The sequence below is a fragment of the Suricata suricatta genome, chromosome 5, assembly GCF_006229205.1.
Source record: "Suricata suricatta isolate VVHF042 chromosome 5, meerkat_22Aug2017_6uvM2_HiC, whole genome shotgun sequence".
Lineage (NCBI taxonomy): Eukaryota > Metazoa > Chordata > Mammalia > Carnivora > Herpestidae > Suricata > Suricata suricatta.
The window spans coordinates 130,062,967-130,075,708 of record NC_043704.1 but is presented as its reverse complement, the minus strand read 5'-3'; the positions used below and the strand labels follow the sequence as shown (position 1 = coordinate 130,075,708).

Sequence of the window (12,742 nt, the reverse complement as noted above, 5' to 3'; positions counted from 1 at the left end):
GTTATGTGCATTTATATGTGTGTGTGTGTATATATATATACATATATATATCTTATGTATATTTAATGTGTATATATTTTTTCATATATATGTGCTTATTTATACTTCCATGTAAGTAAAATGGATGACAGCAATGATACAAGGGACAGGAGGGAAAATTAGGATTAGTTTGTTATTTATTAGTAAGACATACTGCCCATTAAGTGATATACTGATATTTAAAAATAGATTTGGATTAGTTGTGAATTTATACTGTAAACTCTAGGGCAACCATTAAAAAATGTATTTTTAAAGTATAACCAATATACTGAGAATAAAGAGAAAATGGAGTCATACTACAGGTTCAGTTAAAACCACAAAAGGCAGAGAAAGTGAAAGATAAAAATAGGAACAAAAAATGAGGAAAACAAACAAAAATATAATAAATATAGTAGATATTAATCACCTATATCAATAATGCTCTAAATGTACCAGTTAAAAGGCAGAAATTGTCATAGTGGATCATAAAACAAGGTCCAATTAATTATATGTTGTTTCTGAGAAACTCACTTTAAATAAAAAGAAATCTATATGTTAAAAGTAAATGGATGCTGAAAAATATGCTAACAATCAAAAGAAGGCAAGAGTAACTATGTATACTTCAGACAGAGCAGACTTCAGAGCAAGGAAAGTTATCAGGGATTAAAAAGGGTATTACATAATAATAAAAGCGGCATTTCTTCAGAAAGACATTAACAAATCTTAATGTGTATGAACCTAACAGCAGAGTATCAAGCTATGAAGAGAGTATAAACATGAAGGGTTGGGGGAGAATGGAGATGAATGATCAGGGACCACAGAAGATTTTTAGGGCAGTGAAAATACTCTGATCATATGATGGATAAATGTCATTATGTATTTGTCCAAAGTCCTAGAATTTACATCATTAAGAGTGAAACCCAAGATAAACTTTGGATGATTATGATGTGCCAGTGTAGGTTCATCATTTGTAACAAATGTATCACTCTATTAGGGGCTGGTGGTAATGGTGGACGCTGTGCACACCTGAAGGTGGGGAGTATATTGGAGATCTCTGTACTTTACTTTCATTTTGCTTTGAATCTAAAACAATCATCTCTCTTTTGTTAAAGTTTTTTTTTTCATGTTTATTTAAAAAATTTTTTTAATGTTTATTTTTGAGAGAGACAGAAAAAGAGGAAGACAGAGAATCCGAAGCAGGCTCCAGGTTCCTAGCTGTCAGCACAGAACCTGACGCAGGGCTTGAACTCACAGACCACAAGAGCATGACCTGAGCTGAAGTCAGACACTTAACCGACCAAGTCATTTAGACACCCCATCGTTTTTATTTTTGAGAAAGAGAGACAGAGTGTGAGTGGGGAGGAGCAGAGAGGGAGACACAAAATCTGAAGCAGGCTCCAGGCTCTGAACTGTCAGCATAGAGATTATGACCTGAGCCAAAAGCTGGGTACATAACCAACTGAGCCACCCAGGTGATTGTGTAAACTAAAAAAAAAAAAAATTAATATACAAATAACACAAGAGAGGAAGAGATGGCTTTTTTTTTTTTTTTTTTTTTTTTTCCCTTCCTGTTGCTGGCTGCTGTTTGGGGTATACTAGCTTGGATGAGCCTATACATTGGTTATGTGGTTGTGGTTGGCAAAGTAGAAAGGTAGAATTTCTTAGACCTGGATGATGTCTTTGAGTTGCTAAATCAACTGTTTTGTTCCTATCCTATATAAGAGTAAATCTTACTGATTTTTAAACTATTTTTTAAAAATGTTTATTTTTTTAAGAGAGAAAGAGTGTTACTGGGAGAGGGGCACAGAGAGAGGGAGAGAGAATCCCAAGCAGGCTCTGTGCTGTGAGATCTGTGAGACCTAAACTAAAAGCAAGAGTGGGACACCTACTGAGCCACCCAGACACCCGTTATACCATTTTTAATTGGTGTTTTTCTGTACTTGGAAAGCTACATAGGATACAATTAAAGAACTAATTATAAACATTAATTTTGTGTCCTGAAGGTGCTGCTTTAAAAATCCCATTAATACAGTATTGAACTAAGAGAATAACATTACTCCCTCTTCCTGCCTCTCTTTCCCCTTCCCTGTCTCTCACCCCCCTTCCCTAGCTTACCTAGAATGTGTTGATTACAGTGTTCTGTTTCAAAGATAATTGAGGCGGTTATGTAAAATCTTCTTGTCTACTATCATCCAAGTGATTGTTACTTTCAAAAACTAAACTTTTCTAGTTACTTTACATTTTGAATTGTGCTTCTATTGGACTAATTTTTATCTGACTTATGAGTTTTGTCCATGAGTTTGATAATTTCAAGCCAGGAAATACTTATTGAACATCTATCATAGTGTTCTGGACTTCTTAAAGTTTGGATTACCTTTGTTGTAGTGAAGAGATTAGGATTTATGACTAATCTTTTGCCATGTGTAAGATATGTTATTTGAGATGAAATGTTTTTGTTTTTTTAGTTTAACCAGCAGAATTAACTACTTCTTTTTACATTATTTAAAAATAGCTGGTGGCTCAGTTGGTTAAGCATCTGACTTTGGCTCAAGTCATGATCTCACAGTCCGTGAATTTGAGCACCGTGTCTGGCTCTGTGCTGACAGCTCAGAGCCTGGAGCTTGCTTTGGATTCTGTGTCCTCCCCTCCCCTTTTCCCTTCCCCACTCATGCTCTGTCTTGTTTTGTCACTCAAAAATAAATAAATGTTAAAAAATAAAATAAAATATACCCAATTATATTACATGTTTCTTGGTGAGTTGTCAGTAACATTATTCTTGCTAAGTTTTCTAAAGTTTAGGAGTTTAGACATACATACCTGTGCAATGTCTCTAGTATTTAAATACATGCAATCCTGATCCCTTGCTAATACAGCTTTTCTAAAGGGATGAAAAGAAAGGTATTTTGTTTTATTACTTAATTGTTCCTTAGCTAATATTTTTCCTTTCTGTGTGACTATAGAAAGGGAATAGAGAAATGCATCATTTATAGGCTAGTGATAGTTCTGTCCACTGTCTAGAAGTAAGCTAGATTTCAGCTTCTTTAAGATGTGCAGAAACTCCGCCTCCAGCTTCAGGTGTGAGAAAACTCCAGCCCAAATTGCTGAGCATTTTACTTGCAGCAGTTTTGCTGCTTTTAAGACTCGAAAAGCCACAACTCCTCCAGCTTCGAATGCATAGGGATTGAACGGACTGCTTACATTTAGTTGTAGTTGGCAATTATAATGGTCAATAGAGCATTTTGATGAAGAGCATGAGTTTGAAGGCAGTTTCCTCATCTTTAAAAATAATATGTTAAACTATGCAATAAGTTTGCAAAATAAAACAGCTGTTTCAAGTGCTTTATGCCGTGCCTACCACAAAATATCTGTAGGGTTGCCCTCATTTTCTGAGAAACTCTTCCCATTCCACATAGTTACTATGAAACAGTATGTTGACATTGTATTTTATACATACAGTATAACTTCTTTACCTGTTCTCACTTGATTAGTACATGAGTGAGGAGCTAACCAAAATAAGGTCAATCAGAATACTATATTAGGATTTTGGAATTAAACGACTTGTCTTTAGATTACTGAAGTTCTAAGAGTAAAATCTCTGGAGCTGTTTGGACGGCTTTGTTTCATACTATGAGGAAAAGTACTGTTGGTGAAGTGGGGGGAAAGCTGATACATGGAAAAACAGAGACAAAAGATGGTCTTGAATGTGTCAGGTGCTTGATTCTAGTTCTTGTGGCCTTGCCATGCCCCTTCCTTACGTAAATTTTGTTTTGTTTGGTACCTAATTCCATGAGGTGTTTCACTTTTTTTTTAATTTTTTTTTTTAACTTTTATTTATTTTTGGGAGACAGAGACAGAACATGAATGGGGGAGGAGCAGAGAGAGGGAAACACAGAATCCAAAGCAGGCTCCAGGCTCTGAGCTGTCAGCACAGAGCCTGATGTGGGGTTCGAAAACACAAACTATGAGACAATGACCTGAATTGAAGTTGGATGCTTAACCTACTGAGCCATCCAGGCACCCTCCCCCCACTTAAAAAATTTTTTTTAACTTTTATGTATTCACTCTTTTTAATAAATCCATTTGCCTAAACTGGTTTAGTTTAGATTTCTGTCACTTGCACCCAGTAATATCTAATACCTGTATTAAGTAGTAACTATTAAGGGCAATAGGAGAACAAGATAATAATATAATTAAGTTGAAACACTTTTTACTTCAAGTTACGTTGCTCTACTAAATGCTAATGATTTTTCAAGTAATAATCTGAAACTTTAAGGTTCCATAGAGCTTTTCAAAGTATTTCTTGGGAAAGAGTCATAGTGTACATCTTAAAACTGGTTTTTAATTCATTTATGAAGAGTTGTCTGTACCCAGGAATTTGGATAGCCATCTTTTAGTGGCAGTTCTAGAATGTGCCCTAAAATCTATTATAGCGATCTACAACCCATAATACATTAGAATATCATGATTCATGACAAATTTTCTTCATTAATACTTTAATTTGTTTACATCTCTCTAGTGCCTATGAGTTATATAACTTTGAGCCAAGTGCTCTCTGGGCATAAAATTAGACAGTTTGCTTTCTCTAGATATTTAAGTACCTAATAATGAAGCCATGACATAAGCCCAAAACTGAACAATACCCAAAATGCCCACGCTGGTACAGATGATAATGTCATAATAGGAAATACAGGATAGAGTGATCTCAGTGTACTCACATGGTCTTGAAGACTTGGTAGAACTTGGATTATGAAGAATAGAAGGGATTTGGGCAGAGGAAAGACATTCTGGGTGAACGGAACAAAGGTGAATGATGGAGATGTGCCATTACTCATTCTCTTAGTAGAAATTAACTGTTGTGGTTCCAGCTGTACGTTAGTGGCTTTTGAATATCAGGTTATGGAGGTAGAGTGGAGATGATAGGTGGTGATGCCAGCCGCTACAGGGATTGAGCACGGTAGCTAATGGTTTAATGAATGTGAAATTGCCTTCCAAGTGGGATCTGCTAACTGGTAAATCAGTTGGATCTCTAATGTGATTTGAGGATGAGAGGATAAGGTTGGAGGATAGTAGTAAATTTAAAAATAAAACACAATCGAGGCACCTGGGTGGCTCAGTCAGTTGAGCATTTACCTCTGATTTAAGCTCAGGTCATGATCGCAGGGTCATGGGATTGAGCCCCGTATGAGGCTCCACACTGAGCATAGAACCTGCTTAAGATATTCTCTCTCTCTGTCCCTCTCCCTGATTGCACTCTCTCTCCCTAAAATAAAATCTTAAAAATAAAAAAAAGTAATACATAATATAAGGATTGTACCAAATAGCTGTAAGTATACAAAGCACCACTTCTGTACCAGAGTAAGCTAGAATTCTTTTATTTGAAGCAGCTACAGATGTCCACCACCACCTTACAGAACCATATGCCAAGGCTGAGGTTCACCATGGAGCTTCCTTGAGTGCAGTCTTGAGAGCAACCAGGCAGTATAACTGATTTATGAATGGGTAAGACAAGAGTGGATCTGATAAGTCTTAGGTAAGTTCATCTGAGTTCTGTGGACCAGAAACTGAACATTGGAAAATAATACCTGAATATTAAATATGGTCGTTTCAGTCTGATAGTACAAATAAAAGAAAGGGGGAAAATCACTAAGAACATTATGGTAAAAAATTGATAAGAAAAATGAAGTCAGGCCACAGACTGTTTTGAAGGAGAATTATTAGTTTTAAGTGGACCATGCCATGGTTAAGTGCATAGTGGAGCATTACAGATAGAGGCTGTGTAGTAAGTCAGCCCAACTGCCTGTGTTTGAGTCTTGATTCTGGCACTGCCACATGATGTTGAGTAAGTTCCTTAAACCTTTCTGTGACTTGATTTCTTTATCTGTAAAAAATGGAAACACAATTCAGTTCCTTACCCCTGCAGGGTAAAGTGCTTCCAGAAAGGACATTTAAGCACTAGGTAAGTGTTAATGGTTGAGATTGCTAGAATTACTGTTGTTAAGAAGTTACAGCTAATATACATAAACACTTTGAGTTCTTGGACAGGGGCAGAATTACAGACCTGAGTCCTTGCTATGAAAGTCATGGTTAATCCATGTAAGTGGATGAATTCTCATAGTCTCTTAAGTATTTCTTGTACAAATGTTCTGTTTCACTTTCTTTCACTTTAACATTTCTAACTTACCACTTTTCTATTTTCCTACCCTATGTTTCCTCTTATTCCAACCTGATCTTAAAATCTGCTTCACATTAAAAGTTCCTACACAAAATATTGAGAATGCATAAGTGCAGTTTTAGTTCCTGGATTTTACTTAAGATACTTCCCCTTAGAACCCTTTTTCTGACCTGTGCTTGGGATCCACTGTGGTTCCCTTCTTTCTCACAGCCTCATTGCCTAGGTTGTCCAGTCTTGCTTGCTTATGTTTTATAGACTGCTTTTGGAGCTCACTATAACACAACATATAAACCAAAATATAATACAGGATTTTTTTTTAATATTTCTTAAAAACTTTATTTTAAAGAAATTATAGATACATCAGTAATTGCAGAAGTGATCCTTTCCATCAACCAGATTTTTCAAATGTGGTGACATCATACTGTGCATTCTCAAACCCAGGAAACCGATATTGGCACAATACAACTAACTAGAGTACAGATCATCTTGGATTTCACCAGTTTTTTTTTTTGCATTCATTTATTTGGGGGAGGAAAGGATGTGGTAGTTGTGGTATAGTCTTTATGAATAATCATAGGATGTTTTGTCACTCGTGTAGATTTGTATAACTACCAACATGTTAAGATACAGAACTGCTGTATCACCATGAAGCTCCTTCATGTTCCAGCCACTCTTCTGTAACATACCAGCGCAGCATATTCCTGTGGCCCAACCCCAAATTGTTAGCAATCCCGGATCTTCTTAACCCATCTATTGTAGGTCATCTTCTTTGAGGATAATTGCTTGTAAGACATACAGCTTTTTCGTTTGTTTTTATTTGGGGAGGCTGGGTAGTTAACTTTTGATTGTCCTAGTCAAATGCACAAAATATTTTTTCTGAGTATTTACATAAGAACTATAAGAAAAGTGTACTTCATAACATATGAGCAAAATCTAAATGAGTTGCTGTTTGTTGTTTGTGTCTAGTATATGTATTCAATAATTCTAGTTGAGATTATTTTAAGATCTAGTTAAGATTATTTATTCTACATTGAGAAGCAGTGGTTTCTTAAAAAACTGATTCAAATCTGAGAAACATTGTTTTTGTAATGGATACCTGATACTTGTGAAATGCCTGGGATGGTCAAGTATTTTTAGGATTTTTTAATAAATAGCTTTTCAGATGGAATAAATGTTATTTTTACTTTTACTTTTTGAAACATGTACATGGTAAAAACTCCAATACCAAAGCCACAAATAGTGAAAACTATTTCTCACACTTTAAACCCTATCTGCCAGTTCCAGTTCACCCAGAGGTAATCTCTGTTTCTTGAGTATCCTTCCAAAGATACTTATGATATTTAAGCCTAAGTGGGTGTAGAACCTTTTATCATACCGTTGTTCTAAGCCTGCATTGTTTCATTCAACACTATGCTTCAGAGACTTTTCCATTGATAAGGAACATTGAGGTCTGCTTGTTATTTTAAATTGGGAGCATAGTGTGATACTGTGATTTATAATAAAAAGTATATATTTGGTCTCTGTTCCTGTTTCTGGCAGTGAGCTCATAAAAACCCTTGGAATTTCCTGTGAGAGAATAATGAGAGATGTCTTATATGTAAATGAAGTGACTTTTGGAAAGCTTAGAACTGGGGGGGGGGGGGACTCCTTGCCAGTGGAGCCAACCTTGCGATTTGAGGATTGGGACTTTAAGTCCCCCCCCCCGTGGTCCTCTCTGGGGAGAGGATTAAAGCTAGTTGCCAGCAGATGTTGATTTAATCACCATGTCTACGCAAAGAAGCCTCCATAAAAGTCCCAAAGGAGGGAGTTTGGAGAACTTCCAGGATGGTTAACCAGAAACGCTTACACCTGCCACCATGCTGGACCCAAAACGCTACCAGGATGAAAGTTCTTTGTTTATCATCTCACTCTATGGTTCTTTTCCCTCTGGCTATTGATTCCTATCCTCTAATGTTCTTATAATGAACTGGAAATCTAGTGAGAAAAACTGGTTTCCTGAACCCTGTAAGCACTGTAGCAAGGAGGGTGTCAGGGGAACCTCTGGTTAATTGCCATTTGGTTAGAAGAAGTACAGGTATTAAACTTGCTTTTGGCATTTGAAGTGCAGGGGGAGGTCTTCTTGTAAGACTGAACTTTAGCTGATGGGATCTGATGCTATCCCCTGGTCTGAGTTGGAGCATTGCTTAGATGTGGAGGGAAAAAAACCTACACAACGAAATAGGATGTAGAATCCTTACATAGTACTTCATTTTATGAATGTACAACTAGTTCTTCATCTGATATCTTTCATAACTGGTAGTTAATAAGTGAATCAGGGTCTGACAGAGGGAACTATATAAAGTGATCTTTAAGCATTTTATTGTAACAATGTTTATTTGACAGCCATCTTTTTCTAATTGAGCTGAGGCTTTTTTGTTGACAGCATGGCGTCTGCTGTTCATTGTTCTCTTCCTTGCATAGACCCTGCCCCCAGTGTATTATCTATAACCCATTTTGAGTTTTTTTTTTAAGTGATGTGAGGATTTAGACATTTTAGAGTAAAGTTTAGGGGGCACCTTGGTGGCTCAGTCAGTTAAGCGTCCGACTCTGAATTTCGGCTCAGGTCATGATCTCACCATTTGTGGGATTGAGCCTCAGGTCAGGCCCCACTCTGACAGTATTGAGCCTGCTTGAGATTATCTCTTTCCTTCTCTGTCTACTCCTCCCCTGCTTGTGCTTTGTCTCTCTCTCTGTCTTTCTCAACATAAACATTAAAAAAAAAAATCAAACTTAGGGCAAAACCACTCCATTTGTTGACTCTTTGCCTTGTGATTCATTTCTCAGCCACACCCATTTCAGTAGCAGTTTTTTGATAGTCTAGTAGTCATAGAAAGAATTTGGCTTTCCCCATTCCTTTTTTATCAGTTTAAATAATATTTAAATCACATAGTTGTGATAGCAATTTGGACAAACATTTCTGGTAACAAACACATCTTATCCTTAATAAACAGATACCCAATTGTGTAAATAAAAGTGCTTACTAGTGGTAGCCTGATAGTCAAAATACAAGGTGTACTAAAGTCTTTAGTTTTACACAGGAAAACAGAATATCGATTAATCATGTGAGTCAATTAAATGAAGGTTGGTTAAGAGCTTGTATTTCATTTTAGATAACCCTTCCCCTGTTGGTGGGCATTTAAATTGTTTCCAGCATTTTGCTTCCTACAATGATTAATAAATATACTTAATCATTTTGTTTGCATATATATAGGAATATCTTTATCTAAAAATTCCTTGAAGTAGAATTAGTGTGAACAAGGGGATAGTCATTTTTCATTTTAATAAATTTTGCTAAAGGGGAATCTTAAAAATTGTGTAATTTTCAGTTTTTAACTATAGTAAAGATAGGTGTAGATTTATTTCCTTTAAAATTATCCAGTGTGTTCCTTTTTTCCTTCAGTTTGATTTGTAGAGAGGAAAACTGTTCATGAGTCATAAAATACAGTGATAGTATTCAAGGCATTGAGTCATAGAATTCCAGACATCTCTCACACATAAGTGATTCACTTTGTGTGCTGTGTGTGTAGTTTATCCTTTGGTAATAGATATGTTTCTCAGTTTGAGTAAGTCTCATCATATTTCTATACTCTAGGAAAGTTTGCTCTGTTAATGATTAACACTGAAAAGCCTTAAACCAAGGATCCTTTTATTACAATGACCAAATTAGGACGCAGCTTTAAATTAAGTCTGAGATTTTAATAATTCTGAGCTAGCTTTATCAACAACTATTCAATGATTTCTGTGTAAAGAATTCTGTTTGGAATAAAAAACATCTTGTGGAAATTAATTATGGTTAGAGACACACGAGTTCTTATTACTAAACAATTTTAATAGCCCCTATACCAACCTCCCAGTACTGAAGCACCTGTTAATATTTAAATGACCAAAAAAAAAAACCCACAGTATCACAAATATATTAAAATTTTATGAAAAAGCCAATGAAGAATCAGTGATAGTTATGTTACACACATCTTTATGATACCTTTTTATATGCTACTGTTAAACCTTTATTGGATTGCCTATTAATATTTTTCTAACCCTTCTTTTGACTAGCAACTTTTTTCCTTCTTCTCAGTTGTCCAGCTATTCTTTCTTAGAGCATTCAGGATATTGCCAAACTAGAAAATTACTGCATTGTGAAATGAACTTTTTCATTTTCCTAAATTTTGAAAACTATAATATTCTAATATGGTAAGAGACACCAAAGTTCAATACCTCTTTAAATGAGAAATTTATTGAGGCACCCGGGTGATTCAATTGGTTGAATGTCCCAATTCATGATTTCAGCTCAGGTCCTGATTCCAGGGTTTGTAGCATCAAGCCCTGCATTGAGTTCGGTGCTGGGCATAGGGCCTGCTTAAGATTCTCTTTCTTCCTTTGCCTCTTTCCTCCACGTGCATAAGCTCTCTCAAATAAATAAATAAATAAATAAATAGGAAATTTATTTCTCAAAATAGTATAGGAGTTAGTGGTCCAGGTTTGTGGAGCAACTTTGTTCTGTAAGATCATTCAAGATCTTGTTGCTTGACAGTCTGCTAGGATATTGGCCTAACCCCTGTAGAATCAAAGCTGGCTCCATGTCACATCTGCCTTCCAGTCTGTGGGAAGTGGGAAAGTATTAGTCCAGCCCTAAGGTGGTTGTCTAAGTTAAAGATGACCTGAAAGTTGTGTCTTTACTTCCAACTCCCATACCATACTGATCCACACTAAGTAACAAAACCTAAAGACAGACTAGGAATATATTCTTTTACTGCATGGGTAAATAACCAGCTACAACTTTATTCTTAAGGGCAAAAGGGAAAATAAATAATGGAAAACAACTAACAATCTATCACAAAGCTTGATCCAAAAATTTGGGTGTAAATTTCAAAATAAATCTAAATAAATAGCTTTCTCAGATGCAACCAAGTCGTCAATACTCTTGAATTTTAGTTGAGGTGGAAACATGAATAAAAATCCCTGAATGTCACTTTACCCCACAATCTTGCCTCTCAAACTGGAGATCATTAGTGTTTTAAGCAGGGGAGGTACATGACGCCTTGTGTTAGGTGTAGCTTTTCTTCTTGAAGGAAGATTTGGAAGACTTATTTTTTTTAATGAAAGTATAATTAAATACATTATTAGTTTCAGGTGTACAGTGTAGTGATTCAATAGTTTTATGCATTTCTCAGTGCTTATCAAGATAAGAGTACTCTGAGCTCTTCCACCCCCCAACCCACCTCCTCTCTTGCAACCACTTGTTTGTTCTTTGTATTTTAGAGTGGTGGGGGTTTTTTTGTCTCTTTTTTTGTTGTTGTTGTTCATTTGTTCTGTTTCATAGGTTCCACATAAATTCATATGGTATTTGTCTTTCTTTGACTGACTTATTTCACTTAGCATTATTGCAAATGGCAAGATTGTATTCTTTTTTTTTGTGGCTGAGAATATCCATTGTGTGTGTGTGTGTGTGTGTATACACACACACACACACACACACACACACACACACACACACACACACACACACACACACATATATATATATACACACACCACATCTTCTTTTTCCATCTTTTTTGTCCATAAATGGATGGACACTTGTTTTGCTTCCATGGTTGTATGTAATGCTGCAGTTAACATAGAGATGCATATATTTTTTTGAATTAGTGTTTTTCTTTTCTTTGGGTAAATATCCAGTAGTGGAATTGCTGGATCATATGATAATTCTATTTTTAATTTTTTTAGGAACTTTCTTACTGTTTTCCAATGTGGCTGCACTAATTTGTGTTCCCATTAACAGTGCATGAGGGTTCCCTTTTCTCCATACACTTGCCAATACTTGTTATTTCTTGTTTTCATTTTGGCCATTCTGCTAGGTGTAAAATGATACCTCATTGTGGTTTTAATTTACATTTCCCTGTTGATTAGTGATGTTGAACATCTTTTCATGTGTCTGTTGGCCATCTGTATGTCTTCTTTGGAAAAATGTCTATTCAGGTCCTCTGCCCATTTTTTAATTGGATTGTTTGGGGTTTTTTTTTTTTTTTTTTGGTGTTGAGTCATACAGATTCTTGATATATCTTGGATATTAACCCCTAATGGGAGATTATCAGTTGCAAGTATCCTCTCCCCTTCAGTTAGATTGCCTTTTTGTTTTTCACTGGTTCCCTTTGTTGTGCAAAATGGAAGACTATATATTTTTATGTTTACAAAGATGGGAATATTTTACAGCCACAAACAAAATTGGCAGGAATTTAAAGAAAAACCTTATGACAGTTTTAAGGGATAATTTCAAATCCCCAAAGAAATATATTGGGGTACTGTGGAAACATTTTGATAAGCAAATCTTTTGGTTTGTTAAGGTTTGTTTTATTTAGTTAAATTAATAATTCCAAACTGTGTAGAATTGTGGAAATATATTGGGGAGAAATATATTGGGGAGGATGAAGTAAAAGAAATTTGTCTATGTATATTAGCAGCATATAGGCATCTTTATTCAAAGAAGGCCTAGGAAGTTATTTCTTTGTCACCTTA

General features: G+C 35.7%; 1 protein-coding gene across 3 annotated transcripts in view; it reads left to right on the top strand.

Moving 5' to 3' along the window:
* Positions 1 to 12,742, top strand: part of ANKRD28 (ankyrin repeat domain 28) — a 158,602-nt gene that overhangs the window by 57,442 nt on the left and 88,418 nt on the right. Inside the window, exon 1 of one of the 3 annotated variants that reach the window (XM_029940316.1) lies at positions 6,850 to 6,945. The exons of the other annotated variants lie outside the window; for them this stretch is intronic. The gene's annotated coding sequence lies outside the window, so the exon portion shown is untranslated. Of the gene's footprint in view, positions 1 to 6,849; positions 6,946 to 12,742 lie in introns of those variants that run through there. 3 annotated transcript variants of the gene reach the window in all.